The sequence below is a fragment of the Hydra viridissima genome, unplaced genomic scaffold (genome assembly GCF_058129835.1).
Source record: "Hydra viridissima isolate aposymbiotic clone 2 unplaced genomic scaffold, HvirCarnegie_v1 scaffold_3, whole genome shotgun sequence".
In the NCBI taxonomy this organism is placed as follows: domain Eukaryota; kingdom Metazoa; phylum Cnidaria; class Hydrozoa; order Anthoathecata; family Hydridae; genus Hydra; species Hydra viridissima.
The window spans coordinates 735,650-756,387 of NW_028324302.1; the positions used below are offsets into that span (position 1 = coordinate 735,650).

The window sequence follows — 20,738 nt, forward strand, 5'->3', positions numbered from 1 at the left end:
ATCAACAAAATTTCTGTTCCCTAATAATTATAGCCACTAAAACTGTTAACTCCCTAAAATTAGAAAAATGAAATCAACAATTTCCTCTTATTGACTTTTATGGAGACTAAAAAGATGCTGAGAAATTTTGAAGTATATTTTAATGTTTTACAAATAGTTTTTTTTTTGAACTTTGCATCAGCAGATGTCATTTTTTTTACAAAGTTTGAAACTCTTAGTGGTTATCAAATATCTGGAGACATGAGTGTGCTACAGACAAGTATATGACATATTTGGTAATTGATCATGTCAATGTGATGTGTAAAAAAATTTGAGTACCTATTTCTCTTTCATCACCTTGTGCCAAATACTTTTTAAACTTTAGTCAAAAAAACTCAGCTCAATCAATCAATCCTTAAAAAGTGCAAATTTTGGTGCAAAGTGTTGCGACTGCCATAGAGGCCTAAAAAACTTTTTAGGCCTCTATGGCAGTCATTTTTTGGGTTGTATCCATTTCATCATCAAAATATATCAATAAATAAATATTCTTAATTATCAAATATGCATGGAAACTTTCATCAGTTCTCATGGTTTACCCAATATCTTCTTTAATAATTTTTTAGTCTGCATAAAAGAAATTGTTAAAAAAATTAACACCATGAACTACAATAGCATAGACAAATAAAACTTATAAACTTAAAAGTTACTCTACCTTTAATACGCTTTGAAAAATTTTTGTGTTTGTTATTATGTTGCACATTTAGTGTTTACTCAGTGCTATCGGTCCCCACAAAAGCATCACAATATTACCTTTCTAACATGTTAATATTTTCTTTTAATTTAATCCCACCATCTCTTGAAAGACGGGCAACCTAAAAGAAAAGCATTAAGATACTATTGATATTATGTTTTACTTTTTATCTTAATGCTTGTTTTACTGTAAATAGTATAAAAACAGATATTTTTATTGTACAATTTGTTAATAACTTTAAATTATACTACCAAAACGGAGTTTTTATGTCTATTCACCCTAATTTTTAAACCCTAGTTTTTATGGTTGTTGTGATGTTGATTTGATATGATTTGAGGGATGTATTGAACTATTTTTTTATTAGGATGACTAATAACTTAACAAAACAAAATTAATAACACGCAACATAATTCTTAAATATTTTAGTATGTATTCTAAAGTCTACCCTCTTTACAAAGTCATTCACAAACTTAGATCCCTTAACTGTACAAACTGGTTATTATTTTATCATTATTATTGTATTAGGGTGAGTGACCCTAATACAATAATAATGATATTTATTAACAATGATAAGTAATGATCAATTACTGCTTTTAGCTGACTCAGAACGAAGAGATTCAACTTCATTGTTAATAAATTATAGATTGTCATCAGAATCATTTTGCAGAGCATCATTAATTAGATTATTGATTTCTTGATTCTGTGCTCTCCAAGTATTAATGTAAGACATCTAAAGAATAATGTTAAAAAGCTGTTGAAAAAGTTTTAGATTGTGATACCAATCCATTTAATTGCATTTTTGAATATTAATGATTATCCCACTATGTGCCTATCCGAAAAAATTAACATGGAAACAAGAAAGTGGGACAAGATCATGGAAACAACAGAGACAAGAACTGTAAAGCATGATGAAACAGTTAACACATCTAACAAAGTGTATATTGGCATAACCACAAACATTTATTCACAAAAAGCTCAAATACTCAACAACTCTAAGTATTTGTAGAAAATAAAAGAAAAATTCACCACATTCCATTATGAAACAAGTTCCCTCATTTAACTATTTAGAAATAGTTTTTAACAGAAAAGCATAACATACTTTTTACCTGATGATTGCAATAAGCATGAAACTTAAAGTAGTAAAAATTATGTAGTTTTATTTTAAATTTATCACATAAAATAAAATATACTACTCTGATTTTATTTATTGAGCACTCTTGTTGAATTTACATACAGAAATAAACTTAAAAACATTGCAGTAATGAATTAACAAAATAAGTCAGATAAATATTTTTTACTAATTTACATACATACATACATACATACATACACACACACACACACACACACACACGCACACACACACACACGCACACACACACACACACATACATACATACATACATACATACATACATACATATATATATATTTGTGATTAGTAAAATACTTCTTCACTCGAGAGTGCTTAATAGCCTCCTATATATATATATATATATATATATATATATATATATATATATAGGAGGCTATTAAGCACTCTCGAGTGAAGAAGTATTTTACTAATCACAAATATATATATATGTATGTATGTATGTATGTATGTATGTATGTATGTGTGTGTGTGTGTGTGCGTGTGTGTGTGTGTGCGTGTGTGTGTGTGTGTGTGTGTGTGTATGTATGTATGTATGTATGTATGTAAATTAGTAAAAAATATTTATCTGACTTATTTTGTTAATTCATTACTGCAATGTTTTTAAGTTTATTTCTGTATGTAAATTCAACAAGAGTGCTCAATAAATAAAATCAGAGTAGTATATTTTATTTTATGTGATAAATTTAAAATAAAACTACATAATTTTTACTACTTTAAGTTTCATGCTTATTGCAATCATCAGGTAAAAAGTATGTTATGCTTTTCTGTTAAAAACTATTTCTAAATAGTTAAATGAGGGAACTTGTTTCATAATGGAATGTGGTGAATTTTTCTTTTATTTTCTACAAATACTTAGAGTTGTTGAGTATTTGAGCTTTTTGTGAATAAATGTTTGTGGTTATGCCAATATACACTTTGTTAGATGTGTTAACTGTTTCATCATGCTTTACAGTTCTTGTCTCTGTTGTTTCCATGATCTTGTCCCACTTTCTTGTTTCCATGTTAATTTTTTCGGATAGGCACATAGTGGGATAATCATTAATATTCAAAAATGCAATTAAATGGATTGGTATCACAATCTAAAACTTTTTCAACAGCTTTTTAACATTATTCTTTAGATGTCTTACATTAATACTTGGAGAGCACAGAATCAAGAAATCAATAATCTAATTAATGATGCTCTGCAAAATGATTCTGATGACAATCTATAATTTATTAACAATGAAGTTGAATCTCTTCGTTCTGAGTCAGCTAAAAGCAGTAATTGATCATTACTTATCATTGTTAATAAATATCATTATTATTGTATTAGGGTCACTCACCCTAATACAATAATAATGATAAAATAATAACCAGTTTGTACAGTTAAGGGATCTAAGTTTGTGAATGACTTTGTAAAGAGGGTAGACTTTAGAATACATACTAAAATATTTAAGAATTATGTTGCGTGTTATTAATTTTGTTTTGTTAAGTTATTAGTCATCCTAATAAAAAAATAGTTCAATACATCCCTCAAATCATATCAAATCAACATCACAACAATATATATATATATATATATATATATATATATATATATATATATATATATATATATATATATATATATATATATATATATATATATATATATAGCAGACTATTTGTTAATGGCTCTCAATAAAGTCTTATGTATTAAATTTAAATCTTCCCAATAAATACACTTTTTCAATAATAATAATTTTTATTATTATTAAATAACTTTTTTTTTTCCAGTAAGATGTTTATTTTCCGGTATTCAAACTTCCAGTTAAAAAAAAATATTATAAAATTACCGTGGTGTGACCTACCGTGGTATGTAAATTTTATTTATTAATAAATAAAATTGTCGATTTACGTCGTATTTATGTCGAAAGACATCGCACGATGTCAGAACAACGTTGGTAAAATGACGTCGTTTTGACGTCGTTTTCACGACGTTATAACAACGTCGTAATAAGTCGGTTGACATCGCCGATGAAAACCCAACGTAAACTCGACGTCGGATTGACATCGCGTGCCCACTGGGTAGCTCGTAAGTATCAAATGCCAACAGTTAAACATGGTGGTGACAATATAATGGTTTGAGAATCTTCCAGTCATGATTCTGTAGGTCTACTTCATTGCATTGAAGGCATAATGGATCAGAATATATATTTAAATACAATCAAGAATGTTATGCTGCCATGATTCTATAGGTCCACTTCATTGCATTGAAGGCATAATGGATCAGAATGTATATTTAGATATAATCAAGAATGTAATGGACAGGACAAAAAGCCTTATGGTTGGATTTTCCAGCAAGACAACAGTCTGAAGCACTGTACAAAATCTATCAAAAAATTTTCAAATTTGAAAAAAAATTCCTTCTTCATTGGTCTTCTCAAAACGCAGATTTAAATCCAACAGAACATCTTTGGGAATATTTTGATTGTCGATTGAAAGGCGAGAAACCGACTAATAAACATGATTTATTCCAGGTGAATGATTTATTAAAAATGATTTATTTCAGGTGCTTTCAGATTGTAGGGCAATTATCCCCATAGATGTTCTGATCAACTTAGTTGACTCTAGATCTTGTTGTTGTTAAGCTATCTTAAAATCTGAAAGCTATCAAAAAAAGTACTAGTGTGCTTTGATGAAAAATTGTTGCGGAATGAGAAATAGTATACTCTTTTTTGATTTTTTTTCATTTGTTTATAAACTTTTGCACGATTATGTTTTCAATAAAATGTGAGTTTCTTCCTTCTTTCATTACAAGTTTTTTTTTTTTTTTAAGTAAATTATGTAATCTCATTATAGGAACAACTTTTGAAAATTTTTTTTATTTTCAGTAAAAAGTAAAATAGTTATGATAAATAAAACTTGAAAAATTTAGCTGTTTATAAACTTTAGCAAGCTACTGTATATATATCTTAATGTGGCATATGTTTTTGTCTGTGTGCCTGCGTTAGCGTGTTTATGTATCTGTAATTTGTATTTCATTTTTGAAAACAAGCCTTTTCTAAGACAAGTAAAAAAGTCCTTTAAGTATTACATTTTCTTGTCGCAAAAATTCATTTCTAACGTTTTAATTTTTCAAAAATGTAACATTTTATAATAACCTTTGTTAAACTCACGGTAGGTGTAGAAAAGACCCTAAACTTAAAAATAGAATACAAAAGAACAAAAAAATTTTTTAAGTACACACACACACGCGCGCAAACTTACACGTAGGCACACACGTATATATAATCCCTGAAGCTTCCAGGGAGTATCTGCTTTTTGAATGCTTTGTTGACATCTCTTTTTCAACTCCTGGATTGTCGACTTGGCAGCACTAGTTTTTTTTTGATATCCCAAATAGTTTACCCTGATTCTCCTAACTACCTTTTGATCTTGTTTTAAATTTGTCTGACCTCTCTCTGGATTTCTCGGTCTTATACCCTTTCTGAAACCTCACTCTACTTTTTAATGATATAAATGATAGTTTTTTTTAACTTTATATTTTTTTACTAATAAGTTTTAACGTTTTTCGATTTTGAAGCCTCTTGTCTAAAATGGATTTTCTAATTTCTGTTTGCGAATAAATCTTGATTGTTTACAATTAACTATTTTAAAACTACCGTTAATTATTTGAAAGCGTGAAAATTTTGCTTCAAAAAAACAAAAAAATTAACAAAATAAGGTGGCTCTTAAAATATTTCAAAATTTCCTTGGGTAATAATGATGGCAAACAGTCTTTTACACAATTTAAAAGTAAGTATATTACATTTTTTGCAATCTAAAACCCTTAATACAACTGTTATTATCTTTGTTAAAATGCAGTTGTTAAGTTGTAATGTAAATAATATACCGTGGTGTGACCTAAGAATGTCCTATGCTTTAAGAAAGTCCTAATTTAAAAAATGACAAGTTTCGTATATGTTAAATAAAAAATTAAAAAAATATATATATATTTATTTTAACTAACTAGTTATCTAGTTAAAGTTAATAAGTTATTTTCCCCAAATGTTTATTTTTATATATGCGAAATTTGTCATTTCTTAAGTTGGGACTATCTTAAAGCATAGGACTTTGTTAGGTCACACCCCGGTATCGTACCTAGAAAAAAACAGTGGTACAACTTCAAAAATTGATTTTTAAGTCTAAGTAGTTTCCAGAAACATTAAAAATATTATTTTGGTCTTTAGAGCAACATGTCATATTCAATTATTATATTTACTCAAGAAAAAATGGTGCGCGTTATTCTATAAAAATGAGTTATTTTTGAAAGTAAGACATTTAGCAATCGTGCAAGAATCTTTTTGTCTGTTGCTCCTTGGGCGCGACTTTGGAACAAACCGCAAATATTTAAACGTTAAAAAGTATTACTAAAAAACAGGATAAAAAAACTCAGTTGAACACTTACATTGAAGAGTTCTGTTAATAAGCACCATTACAACCTAATAAAAAAACAAAAATTATTTCTAACTTGTTAACTATTTTATAACAATTTCATTGAGTTCTTTAAAACATTAGAAACTTGACGTATGTAACTACTTCTGTGACGCAGAGAGGTAAGAATTTGTGAAAAATGCAACCAAACTTTAACAAACTGAAATTTTTTTTATATTAAGTAAACTGATATTATTTCGTTTGATATGATTTGAAAAGCTAATAAAAACTTTTTTTTTTTGTAAATAATGATCAAAACATTTTTTTAAAAAATGGCACGAAAATGCGTCGCATCACCACTTAGATCAGTGCTAACAAAATGAAAAAAGCTCACAAAAAATAAGCAATCGAACATTTAAAAAAACTAATAGTTTGGCAATTAAAATTTACTTACAACGTAAAATTAAAGGATACCATTATATTGGATGTTTTTAATTCCAATGGGCAATTAAAAATTGGTTGTTTTAAATAAATTTTAAGTGCTGAAAATCATATGCTAACCAAGTAATATCTTCCAAAAAACAAGCATACTTCAAAATATCAAGATATATCATCACAACTTGAACTTAATTTTCATTAAAATGCTCGTGATTAATAAATTTCAAAAGGTTTCATTAGCGGCAAATAACGGCGTAATTAAATTTTTTAACAAACTATTTTTGAGTTATTTAAATTTTAATGGGTTTTGAAAATTTTCCAAAAATAGCATTACTATCGAATTCGGTTTAATAAAATATTTTGGTAATTTTTTTTAAAAAAGGTTTTTACTAGTTTTTTAAATCATAACGAACAAAGTAAAATCAATTTACTAAATCTTAGTTTCTTCGAGTTTTGATATATTTTGGACATTCTGACCTCTGTGCGGTGATCTATTTCCGTAACTGTGCCTTTGAGATGTATTCTTAATTTTATGATTAAATTTTTAAGTAAAAATACCAATCAATTTTGTATGCGATTTATAAACTGTATTAATTTACAAGAGGTTAAATTAATAATGAGTTACGTAAAGTTTTTAAAAACATCGACAAGTGGACCTGACACATTTTTATACTAACACTTTTTCATGGCAGTTTATGGTTAAACTTTTTAAAGTTGTTGTATTACAAAACTCAAATTTATCGCAATTCGATGCGATAATTTTTAGACTTACAATCCATTTTGTTTATTTTTATGCTAATATTTCTTCACAACCTTTGATATTTTTGGATATCATCAATCGCCGGCTAAACAATATGCAACTTTTTTTCGTTTAATAAAATCGCTTCTCAGCAGAAGATTCACGGATTAACTAGAAATTATACCGAAAGTGAAAAACTAACATCTTACTAAAGAAAAACTACGATGAGTGTGTTTGGCAATATCACTAACAGCAAGTACCGAAAAAAGTTAATGTTAAACAGGAGATAGTAAAGAAAGACAGTCAAAAAAAAGTGCGAAGCAAATTTGTCTACGTGGATTTTTTTAAAAGAACAATTGGAACAACCTTGAACGGATAGTAGAGAAATCAAATCGAAAGAGAAATTCGTTTCTTTTGATTCATTTTATGCTAAAAACATTTTAAATGAAGCCATACAACTAAAAACAAAAAAAGTTAAATAAAAAAAAAAATTTTTTAAACAAAATTGTTCGTACCAAAATGGAGAACTTTTTAAGCATTTTGTTTTTAAAAATACATTAATTTTTATCTTTTAATACATTTGCAACTTCTGCAGTAAGAGCGAATAATTATTTTTTCTTCTTTTAAGAAACATTTTAAACAGAAGACCTGAAATATTTATTTGAAGTTAGTAACAGCTTAATACAAAATTTAAATATTAAAGAAGTATTTTTCAAGTTCATATTCAATCTTTCTTTAGTTGTGATAACTTTAGGGGAAACTTAGAAAAAAAAAAAAAGGATTTTTTTGGTAGAAAAGTGTTCTATATTTAGAAAAGTTAAAAGTTGATTACAATTAGAGGTTCTTTATCTATCGTTACTATTTCATTGTGTTTATTAATTTGATTGTTTTTAATAACTGCAAACTATCATTTTGTGTATAAAAATCAGGGGTTAAGCTTATTGAAGTAACTCTGGTGTCCTAATAACGCGCTTCATCACCGAAGGTTCTGCAACATATGCGAGTTTTCCTCTTATGTGTTCCAGAACCTTCTTTGTACTCTTCAGACTCATTGTGCCTCGCGATTACATTTTACATAGTCAATCTTAAGCATTGAATTATGAAGTTCTTGTCACGTAAAGACAATTTACAATTAATACTTTATTTCTCATTTGTTAATAAAACTTGAAAAGAAGGAAACTATTCACACACGCGAAGGCGTTAAAATTTAAATTATGTATAAACTAGTGTGGTAACTTTTTTAAAACTTATATGGTCTGATGATGTGTATACAGAGTCTGAAAACGTACATGTCTACGTCCACCTCTCTCTGATTGGTTGCTCTCATCACGTGATCATGACGTTGTTCATCACGTGATCGATGAGGTCATCATTGTCGTCACGTTCCATCACACGATCGATGAGGTCATCATTGTCGTCACGTTCATTGTCATCCCAATCACGTTTTGTCGTCGTGCAAGCACGACTCCCCAACATGATTGTGACGTCAATGAACGTGACGACAATGATGACCTCATCGATCGTGTGATGGAACGTGACGACAATGATGACCTCATCGATCACGTGATGAACAACGTCATGATCACGTGATGAGAGCAACCAATCAGAGAGAGGTGGACGTAGACATGCACATTTCCATCCTCTGTATACAGAAATGTGAATAGAGAATTGCTGAAAAATAAATACATCTGAAACAGCATCCAATATAGAAAAATACAAAAAGAAAATGTGTACAACAAATATATGCATAAAATAATAAAAAAAACACCGTGTAAAATAATGAAAAAAACACCCTTTAAAATATAACTAGTTCCCAGTCTCCAAATATACTAAACCGCGCATTTTAATAAATAAAGAAAAAATAAAACGAACAACAAAGTTACCTTCCTTCGACGCCATTTTGGAAAATTTGAGCAGAGCTTCGCCGTCTGATCTCCTTTGGGGCTTTCGCCTAAATGAAATTTTGAAGAACGCACCGGTATATATAGAGAAAACGACCCTTAAGTAAACAAACGACGGCCCTTAAGTAAACAAACCGTTGCGGGGGGTCATAAACTGACCAATCAGATTGCAGAGAAAAGTAAACAAAAAACCAACCGACCAATCAGATTGCAGAGAAAAGTAAACAAAAAGTAAACCGGGGGTAAAACAAAACGAAGACGGGTGTAATGAACAAAAATCTGCAGTATAAATAGCATATTTTTTAGGGAAATTCCCTGGGAAATTCCCTGGGAAATTCCCTGGGAAATTCCCTGGGAAATTCCCAGAATAAAATATACCGTGTAAAATGACGAAAAAAATACCGTTTAAAACGAATAAAAAATAAATGTGTTGTTGCTGGAAGAGTTGGTGTTATATGACAATATAAACAAAGTTATTCAATTGTCACACAAAAATCGCTTGTGATGTATACATATTCTTCCGATCCGTATTCGTTGAATTCGAAACGTTCCTCTAGAATATTTTTTTCAATATCGACAAGGGTTTTATAATCGTCGTATTTTGCAATATAAACATGTTCGTTTTTTGACAAAGTGATAAATATCAAACGATTTCCATCGTGATCGTAGTCGATTTCAGTTAGAGCTGATTTAAATAAAATAGCGTGTTCTAGTGTTAACCAAAAACGATCTAACTCATCAGCATTTGGAAGTTGATCGAGTTCGAGAAACGTTGGTTTGCAGGTCGATCGATATTTTGAAAAATAAATAACGCGAACCATTTTTTTTTTTTTTTAACTGTAAATGAACAAAAAAAAAATATAATTTATAAATGTGTTGTTGCTGGTAGAGTTTGAGTTATATCACAATATAAACAATAATACAAATAAAGTTAGAAAATGTACAACTTTTTTTATTTTTTAACAGTAAATGAACAAAATTATTATTCAAAAAATGTGTTGTCACTGGAAGAGTTTGAGTTATATCACAATATAAACAAAAATACAATTGTTTATCTTAAAACAGTAAAAGGTGTTAATTATTATAATTTAGTTGAGTAAAATTGTTGAAAAACACAGCGTTAAAAATATAAAGTAACGATGCTAAGCAATAAATAATGTTATATATATATATAACGTATAAGGTAATAGTTAAAACAATTAAAGAAAAAAATAAAATGAGTGGGAGAAGATATATGCCTCCTTATCCTTATCGTGGAAACGGATTAAACAAGAGAAAGAGAACAACAAAAAAAACATCAAAGAGAAAAGGACAGAGAGGAGGAGGTGAATTAACCAACAAGGCTGTTGAAATATTGTCACCTCTTCCATTGGCGTTTACCGAAAGTGCAAGTTGATATTTGGTGAAGAAAGCTCTTGATAAATTATCACCTAAGAAAAAGTTTGTCGCGTTACCAACTTCGACGAACATTACATCAAACGATTCATATCGATATGACGATTAAAAATCCATTTATGAGGTTGAGAAGATGGTGGAAAAAAAGAAAAGAGAAAAAACGCATAAAGAGAATAAAACCGATTCATTACGATTATTGGTTTATAAAAGAATAAGTTTTTTACAATACGGTTTGAGTATCGATAAAGTCTTGCAGACGTTTTAACATGGTTGATTTAGTAATGCAATATAATATATTTTCGATTTGTTTTGATGCACCCCATAGATAAGCGCAAGTTCTTAATCAATCAACAAAATCAGTAATGTTTACAGCAGTTTGAAGAAAGATAGTAATGGCACTTTTGATTTCCCTTTCGTCGATATTCGTGTTTCGATCGTTGTTTGCTTCGTTTAAAAGTGTATTTATTTCATTAAACGGAACGAGGTTCTCTTTGTCGAGCGAAAGGATGAACAAATAACGATTTCTGAATTTCCACACATCTTCCCATTCGTTGGTGTTGTATGGATCAAATCGAGCATAACAGTGGTTGCATTTTTTTTTACAGTTCATCTAAATATAGTAATTTAAACCGTTTAAAAATAAGAACAAACAAATAATATATATCGATGTAAACTAAAACATTAACAGAGAAATGGAAAACACCGAGAAAAAAAGTTGTATTAAACAAATAATTGACGTAATAAAACAAAATAAAATAGCCAGTTTGATAACGTTTTTTATTATTGTTTTTTTTGGTTTATATTTTGGAAAAGAAAAAACTCAACAGCTTCAATTTGCTATCGATTGGATTGCAACAGTTTCACCTAATTACAACAGTTTCACTAACAACACTCGTGTTACTCATATACCACCACCGATAAAACCAACACCATTTACAACAAAAAAAACAACGTTTTATCAATGATAATAGTTTATAAATGAGAATTGAATAGCGAAAAATCGATCACCGATTCGTCGTTGTTGACATTTCTATGAACTGCTCGATGTTTACGTTCGCAACTGTTACATAAAGGAATACGACAAATATCGCACATTGTCGAGTAAACAGAGTTTTTTTCCATATATATTTCGCAAACAAAGCAGACCGAAAAAGATGTTTTTTTGTGTGCGTAATGCTCGTGCAATCTTTTTTTCAATCTCTTCCATTTTTTTAAAAAAGTCATGGCTAATTTGTTGGTCTTACGTACTGAACTTTTTAAATCTTCATGTTTTTGCGGGGAAGCGATGTACTGTTCAATCAATCCACTTAATTTTTTAAACATATCGTATGCTTCTTTTTTTCCTCGTTCGACTTCCGCTTTATAGTCATTATCGATGACTTCCGCTTTATAGTCTTTACCGATGACTAAAATCTGGCATTCAACATCCGTCAATAGATAGAGGATTTTATCAGCTTTAGTGTGAGGAGTAGACATTGTATGTACAAAAGAGATTTTTTTATCTAAATAAAAAATATGTATTTTATATTAATAAGCAACTAAATAAACAAACAATAGATCTTTTCGTTCTATTTTGGTAAATATATGATTCCAGTAAACGTATTCGTCATTGGTTAATTCATCTTCCATCGAGTAACCTCTAATTCTTAACCATCTTCTAATGGTTTCATAGCATTTTTCGTAAGATTTTTCTCGATCGTAATCGTAATCGATAGAGTCCAAAAGATGTTGATAGGACCTATCTCTCTTCCCAATTTTTTCCAATCTTTTCCAATACGAGGAGCAATAGCGTTGATAAGTTCTTGATATTTCATATTATTAATATGCTAAAAAAAACGATAAAGAAAATATATATAAAATCAAGATAAAAATTTACACAAACAAGGATTATCGTCACTACTATAAAAAGCGGGTTCAAGCTCATTGTCATTTTTGCGCAGACTTATTGACATTTTTGCGCAGACTCATTGTCATTTTTGCGCAGACTCATTGTCATTTTTGCGCAGACTCATTGTCATTTTTGCGCAGACTCATTGACATTTTTGCGCAGACTCATTGTCATTTTTGCGCAGGATTTTTTTTGCGTCTTTCCATTTTTGTGCATTTTCATAATGAGATGACATTATGAAAAAAGGATGTGAATGACTTAATTTATTCTTTGTAGTGGTTCAAGTATGGCAAAAGATGTTTATATTTTTCTATTCGCGTTTCTCTAATTCTTTGTGCATGTTGTTTTTGTCGTTGTTCTTCAAATCCATGTCGTAGTAAGAGTTTAGTATTGGTATGAATGGGTAAGGTATTTAATTTTTTAATTTTATTAATATAATTTTCATCAATTCTTTTTTGTGATTATCATCGTGGAATTGTATGGCCATTCTGTGTAATTCTGGATCAAAAGTGTTTATTTCCTGTAGTTCGCTGTAAAGGAATTCCTCAAATTCTTCTTGTTCTGTAATACTCATTTTTATAACAAGAAAAAATTTATTTAAGTCATTTTAAAAAAGTTTTTTTCACTGTATAATTTACAAAATTAAATTTAAAAAAGGGATGCTTGAGAATGGAGAGTTTGGTCCGAGAAGCAAACCAGCTCCGATAGATTCATATCCTCTTCCGCTTTTAACGTAAACTCCGTCTTTGAATGATCCTCCTTTAGGCCAGGGTGTTAAAAATAATCCGTTTCCTCTGTGCGTTCCCATTTTCATTCCATTTCCATTCTTTTTCAAATAAACGATACCTCTTCCTGCAATTTTATCAACCATAGCAGAACCTGCAGAAGATCCTACACCTGCTAACAATCCGGTAGCAAGAGCTGGAACTACTCTTGTTGCAAGTGTACTACCCAACATACCCAATAAAGGTAGAAGAGCTCCAATAAATCCTCCTTTCACATTTGCGTTATGTTCCAATTGGGTTTTGCTCATTTTAATGGTGGCTCCAACTCCTCGATGGAGAGCGTCCAAAAGTTTTCGATGTTGATTTTGTGTTACAAGTAAAACGTCGTTTCCGTTAAAATCATCTTTTGAAATACGGATGCTCACAGGTTTACCTGCTATCATTGATTTTTTTATTTTTTCAATCTGTCCCTGAGAGACATTTAATTTAACACTAACATATTTGCTCATTTTTAAATGTGAGAAAAAATATTTATTTCACTTCTCGAATGTGATAACGGATCGTAATCTCCTCTCTACGAAAATCAACCAAATTTCCATTTTGATCGACAACGCGAGTGATCATTGTGGAAATTTCTGGGACTTTGATAGGGAGGTAAGTCAAATGAGTTGGTCTTTCGATGATTTTAAAACCAGGACCAACAGCTGGATAAAAAGAGTAGATGCAATTGAGTTGGGATCCGTTGACGTAAGCAGACCCGATGACGTTGTTGAGGATTCTGATCGTGTTGATGCTTGAAATTCTAACAATATCGTCAGACTCTTTTTCGGAATTAGGATCCAATTGTCTTTTTGTAAATCCTAAAACTGAGGCGATGCTGTTTTCCACATTCAAATCCATCAAATAATTCATTCCAAGTGTGATGGTTGATTTTAAAGTGTTTAAATTGGGTCCGATTTTTATGTTATCGGGAGAGTAGCTGATTTTATTTGCTGTGACGTAGCTAGCGCTTTGAGACGCATAATTTTTTATTGTGTTTGAGACGACCTTTTGTAAATAATTGTTGATGTCTTTAATGTCGTAGCTCCCGTCTGGAATGGTGACATTTTCCCAATTCCTTCCGTTGTTCATGCTATACCGGAAAGAATTGTTTTTGCTGATGATGTTTGGAAAGCTGTTGTACGTCTCAAGCCCTAGAAAAGCCATTTCATAAGTTTTTCCTTTGTCAAAAACGATTTTGTCTAAAAATTCTGTTATGATTACGTTGGAATTTCCGTCCACGTCGATGGTTATGCCTGACATTTTTTTATTATGTAACATTTTTTTTAAATCCTTCGGATTCATGGAATTTCACAAGTGAAATTTTAGATTCTTTGAATCCATGGAAATCTACGATTTCTTAAATGGTTTCTTTTGGAAAATAAAAAGTGTCATATCCGCTTCGATATTTTCCATTGTCCTTTTTTGACGACAAATCAATCACCGCAAATCCGTGAGGTTCAGACCAACAATGCCTACAAAACTTTTCAAACTCTTTTTTTCCCATATCACTCGAAACGTGATCTTGATAAATGTGGTTAATGTTTTTTAAGTCTTGAGGAAAGAGACAGATAAAATTGGTGTTTTCTCTGATCGTTTGTCTTGGGAGCATGAAATAATTTTGAGCGAGGTAAAAGCAGTCGACGTTAAAGTGTCTTCCTCGGATGTAATATTTTTCACATTTGTTTTGTTTGGTAAGTTGCAAATCGTCAAAGATCATTAAATTGTTTTTGGATGAATCAAGATCTTCAGGATTAGGCACATCGTCAGCCGTTTCAAAAAATTCACACACCATACCCTCGGTTTCGGAAAAATTTTTTGAAAGATCGTTGATAACACATTCAGGGTCTAGTTTCAATTTTTCAATTTCGGTTTGCACCTTGAACAAGTCGAGAATTATTTTTTTTGGCAATTTTTTTTCGAACGAACTTTTTAGTATTTTGTACTCGGGTTGGAAAAGAGATTTTCCAAAAACTTGCTAATGGTTATAATCCAACCATCCAGGTCTGAGCAATAAATTGAGAAGCAACGTTGTTTTTCCACATCCGGATTTCCCAACGATGATTCCTCGAATGCTTCTCGGTAAAAGCTTGTTGTTGTTTCTTTTGATTTTTCCAATATTCCATGACAAATCAGACACTTCCATTTTTAGTTTAAAAATATTTTTTTTAAATAAAATGTACTGTGTTAAATGCAAAAGGAAAACAGAAACGAATCATTTGAGAAACGAAATCACAAAAAACAACCGGTATATGGTTAAAGGGGTTTGCAACGTTTGCGGAACGACCAAATGTAAGTTTGTTTCTTCGCATACGGCAAAAGGAGGAGACTTGGTGGAAACGATTAACAATTTTTCAAAAAAAATAAAGCTTCCATGGGCAAAATTTCCAGGAGAAATGCACATTCCAGGAATGAATTTTGCAGGACCTGGCACAAACTTGGACAAAAGACTCACATCCACCGATATGTATCAAGAATGGAGCAAACCGGTAGACCGAGTGGACAATGCAGCATACCATCATGATTTAGCTTATAAATATTTAAACGACGTTCAAAGCAGAAATTTGGCAGATCAAATGATGCTTGAAGAAATGAACTCCATTCCAAACCCTACTCAAAAAGAGATAAACGAAAGAAAACTGATCACTCCCATCATCAAAGCCAAAGCTAAATTCGGATTAGGTCTAAAAAAAAAGCACCGGAGAACCTGAAATGGACGGATCAACTTGCAAACGAGCTTCATAAACCAGCCATTCGTCATTTTAAAAGAAGAAAAGTGTTTGTGAACGACATGGATGAAATATGGGCCGCAGATTTGGTTGACATGCAATCGTTTTCAAAATTCAACAACGGCGTAAAATATTTGCTCATGGTGATCGACGTGTTTTCAAAGTATGGATGGATCGTTCCGTTAAAGAGTAAAACTGGAGTTGATGTAGCTAACGCTCTAAGCAAAATATTTGAGGAGAGAAGGTGTACAAAGATGTGGGTGGACAAAGGTAAAGAGTTTTATAACAAGCATGTACAAGCTCTAGGTGTGCAATTGTATTCCACTGAAAACGAGGAAAACAGTTCTGTTGTCGAGCGATGGAATAGAACGATGAAAGAGAGAATGTTTAAATATTTTTCAGCCAACAATACCAATAAATACATTGACGTATTAGATGAAATGGTGAAAAATTACAACCACACCAAACACTCTTCTATCAAAATGACTCCAGTGGAAGCCAGGGATAAAAAGAATAAATATAGGGTTTGGATGAACCTGAATGGAAAGACGCAAACAGAAAGAGCAGAACCAAAATTTTCAATGGGAGACAAAGTGAGGATCGTAAAAAAGAAGTCTCATTTTGAAAAGGGGTATACACCGAGATGGACTGAAGAGGTTTTTACCGTGTCAAAAGTTCAGCATACGAATCCACCCACGTATAAAATCGCTGATGCTAACGGTGAAGAAATTAAAGGTACGTTTTATGAACAGGAGATGCAAAAGTCAACTCAAGACATATTCAGAATTGAAAAAGTCATTCGAAAGCAAAAGAACAGATCTTTAGTCAAATGGTTTGGATATCCAGATTCATTCAACTCTTGGGTGAATAATGAAGAATTGATACGTTTGCAAAAATAGTCTCGTCGTTTTGTATGGCAAGAAAAAAAGAAATTTTTGATTTTGAGTTAAATAAAAATCTTGTATATAGAAAAGAAATGAATGCGACAATGAATGGGATGATTGAATTAATAAATGTGTCTGAAATTGCAATGTATAAGCGTATGAGAGATAATGATTTGTATATGTTCATGTCTAGGTATCAATTGTTGTTGAATGAATTACGTTGTAGTATGTATGAAGCAGAGAATTTAGATTATATGAATGATATCCTTAAAAAGATGTATTATTTAGGAGAAAAATTGGTTGATGATTTTTTAGAAGTACAAGATGAATATCGTTGGGATAGAGAAAATATGAAATTGAGAACAACCAAAAATAACTTGAAGTTTTGCTGTCGTAAAATGAGTGAAATAATTCAAATGATGATAAAGTTAATTCCTTAGCCAAGGGGTAGAATAATAAAGAAGTGAAAAAAATTTTTATTTTGAGTTAAATAAAAATCTTGTATATAGAAAAGAAATGAATTTTATTACAATTGAAAGTTTTGATGAGAGCAAATTATCAGTTGGAGAAATTTACGCAGCAACCAAACCAGTGGTCTATCAAAAAGTGCCAGTAAAATATTCTTATCCAACTGGAGATGGTCCTCTTGTATTACGAACACCTACATTATTTTCGTATGGTGTGTGTGAAAATAAAGATCCGGTAACACAAAAATTGACTGGATATTCCATGTCCTTTGTTTGCTTTGATGCTAAAAAGGGTAAAACTGAAGAAGAAGCAAAGTTTATTAGCACAATGGAAAAGATTACTTTGTTTATTAGAGGTGAAGTAGATAAATTGTCATCCAAACTTAAAAAGGGAGGAAGAAGAAAGCAAATTAATTCAGACGAATTGAGTATTTTAAAATATAAAGCTAACCATGCTGATGCAGCGCCAGTGTTTTATGCTAAAATGTATATAACTAAAGTATCTAAAAATGAAGACGAAATATTCATTACTTCTACATTTCATAGAAAGAAAACAGCTCTTGATATAAAAAATGGAGTCAAAGGAGAACATCATAATAAAAATTTGGTCTTATCTTCTGGTCATGATTTTATCAATCAACGATGTTATGCTATTGGAGGACTTAGAATTGAGGGGGTGTATATTGGCCCTTCGATTGTGTCTATTCAAGTTAAACTGTCCGAAGCCATCATCGTAAAAAATGCATCTTTACCTCATAGCATCATGATGTGTGAAAACTTGGATTTGGGAGAAATGGATTCTGATGAGGAAATGTAAAAATCACAAAAAACTGAAAATAAAACGACTTAAAACATTTTATTTTCATATTAAAAAATGCATGCCCCACACAAGTTGCTTAAAAACAGCGCCTCAGCAGAGATTTACAATTTTAATTTCCAACTGAGTCATTTAGAGGATAGAATCAAAGAGTTGGAACGAAAAAATATGAAAAACATTATTGTAACAAAGAAAAAGTTGGATTATCCCGCCTATTTCAACACCTACAGACAGCACGAGATTTTTGCTCAACAAGACATTAAATTTCCTCCTGTATCTCACAAGCAGATATCGTTGTCTGTAGGTTTACAATTAGACAAAGGAATTGCTGTCATCACTTTGATGGATAAAATAAGCAACCAATTGAATTATTTCAAAAACGATGCTATTTTTTCCGAGTCTGTGGATGACATAGTTATGACCATACACAATTATAACAACCAGGAAGTCATAGTTAAAAAAGGTGAAAAGCTTTGTAAAATAAACTACATCGATTCGAATTAAAAAAAATGTGTCTTTGTTAAAAAGATGGAGATAATCAAAAACACTGAAAAAATTTATCCAGTTCTTCCAACGGCACCATCAGATGGAGGGCATATTTACCGGCTTCAAAAAATAAGCGAGATCCAAAAAGAAATAGAGGATGAAAAAGTGAAACGAATGGCTTTGAGTAAAAAATACCATCGAGCGGCAAAAATAATTCGTTTCACCGACGACGGATTACAAACGGTATGCATTGGTTTAGGGGTTACAGGGATTGCACTTTTATCAACCGTTGTTGCCACTCCAGTTTCGATTGCGTGTGAAGGGATTGCTGTTGTATTGGGAGCTTTATCCATTTTCGGAAATCATCAGAACAAAAAAATGTTGCTAAAGGCTGAAAAGCACGAAAAATTGAAAGTTCTTTCCGAGTCAAAATTGAATACGATTAGTGACCACATTTCAAAATCTCTTATGGATGGATTTGTGAGTGATTCCGAGTACGAACTCATTCTCAACGAGCTTCAAAAATTCAAAGCCATGAGTGAAGAAATCCGAACCAAGACAAAAAGCGTCATTGACGAATTGACTAAAGAGTCGTTGATCCAAAAAGGAAGAGAAGACGCGATAAAAGCATTCAACAACTTGTTTCAGAAATCGTAGATTTCCATGGGATTCAAAGAATCTAAGAAAAATTAATATTTTTCCATGGATTCAAAGAATCTAAGAAAAACTAAAGAATCAAAAAAGAAATAGTAAACGCAATCGAGTTTTTGTTTTAAGTTTTTTTCTCCGTATTCTAAAAATGTCTTTTTTTAGAATACAAGATCCTGAAAAGCGAGATGAGATTTTGAGAGAATATAGAGCTAATAGAGAAAAGCTTTATAATGAGAGTCTCAACACCAACATTTCAGATGCAAATTATCAGACTGATTTGAGCAAGTTTTTTAAACCTCTGATTGAGAGCAATGAAAATATAAAAAACGAACTAAAAAGCATCGCATACAAAGAGGTTGAAAACACTCCACTGGCTTTGACTTATCCAGAAAGCGAGTCGTCTTTTGAAAGTCTAAAAAGCGATGATAAAACTTTTGTAAAAACTTTTGGAAAAATGAATGTTGGAAATACTGCTTTGAAATATTTATACACTTACGCAACAGTTAAAAATAGTGCAGACAAAGTGTTTGGAATTCACTCAAAAGAAGAAGAACCCGGAAAAATGTTTATTGGAGACAAAGAAATTTTTATCGATAATAACGACGTTATTATTGACGGAGAAAAGTATGAGGGGACAATAGGTCTTTGGGAATTGATCACAAAATCTGTACCTGATATAAAAAATGTAACAGACGAGGACATGAAAAATTATGAAAAAATACTCGTTGAAACGCATGCAATGGAGAAGGAAGGGAGACCAACCATACCAAAAGCTTCGGGAGGTCATAAGTGGAAAACGATTGTTTCACCCATTTGGAAAAAAAATTACACACTAACGAGTGGAAGAAAAGGTCGAGGAGTGATCATTCTTCCGAGCGATCCAAATGTGCTTACGCCAAGGCTTAACTTGAGCATCGCTGCAGGACATGCTGGAAATATAGCATCGAGAAACGAAGCCGTCGCCATTTGTGACGAGCTTTTGAGACAGGGGGAAATAAACAAAGAAGAATACAGAGCAATTCAAAAATACATCGAGTCGTGAGAACGGATTTAAGAAATCGTAGATTTCAATGAATCCAAAGGATTTAAAAAAATATTTTCTCATTTAAAAAAAATGCTCATTGTGAACAACAGAAGATATTTTAAAAAGAACGTCGTTGGAGGTGGAGGAATCATGGACGCGATTAAAAATTTTTTGAGGAGAATGGCAGCCACAAATGCTTCACGATCGTCTCTTCATTTATTGAGAAAAGCAGCAGCAAGCGAAATTGGAAGAGAAGCAATCACAGCCGCCAAATCAGCTGGAAAAGAATTAGCCT

General features: G+C 31.2%; 1 long non-coding RNA gene across 5 annotated transcripts; it reads right to left on the reverse strand.

Annotated features, from left to right (window-relative positions):
* Positions 1-553: 553 nt before the first annotated feature.
* Positions 554-3,739, reverse strand: LOC149890510 (uncharacterized). Of its 5 annotated transcripts, none has more exons than XR_016451061.1 (3): positions 3,716-3,739; positions 692-851; positions 554-603 (listed from the first exon to the last, which is right to left on the reverse strand). It is a non-coding gene; the product is annotated as an uncharacterized LOC149890510 (long non-coding RNA). The 5 variants fall into 5 exon arrangements; XR_016451060.1 differs by having other exon boundaries at positions 3,701-3,722; XR_016451064.1 differs by lacking the exon at positions 3,716-3,739 and adding an exon at positions 3,628-3,666.
* Positions 3,740-20,738: the final 16,999 nt, after the last annotated feature.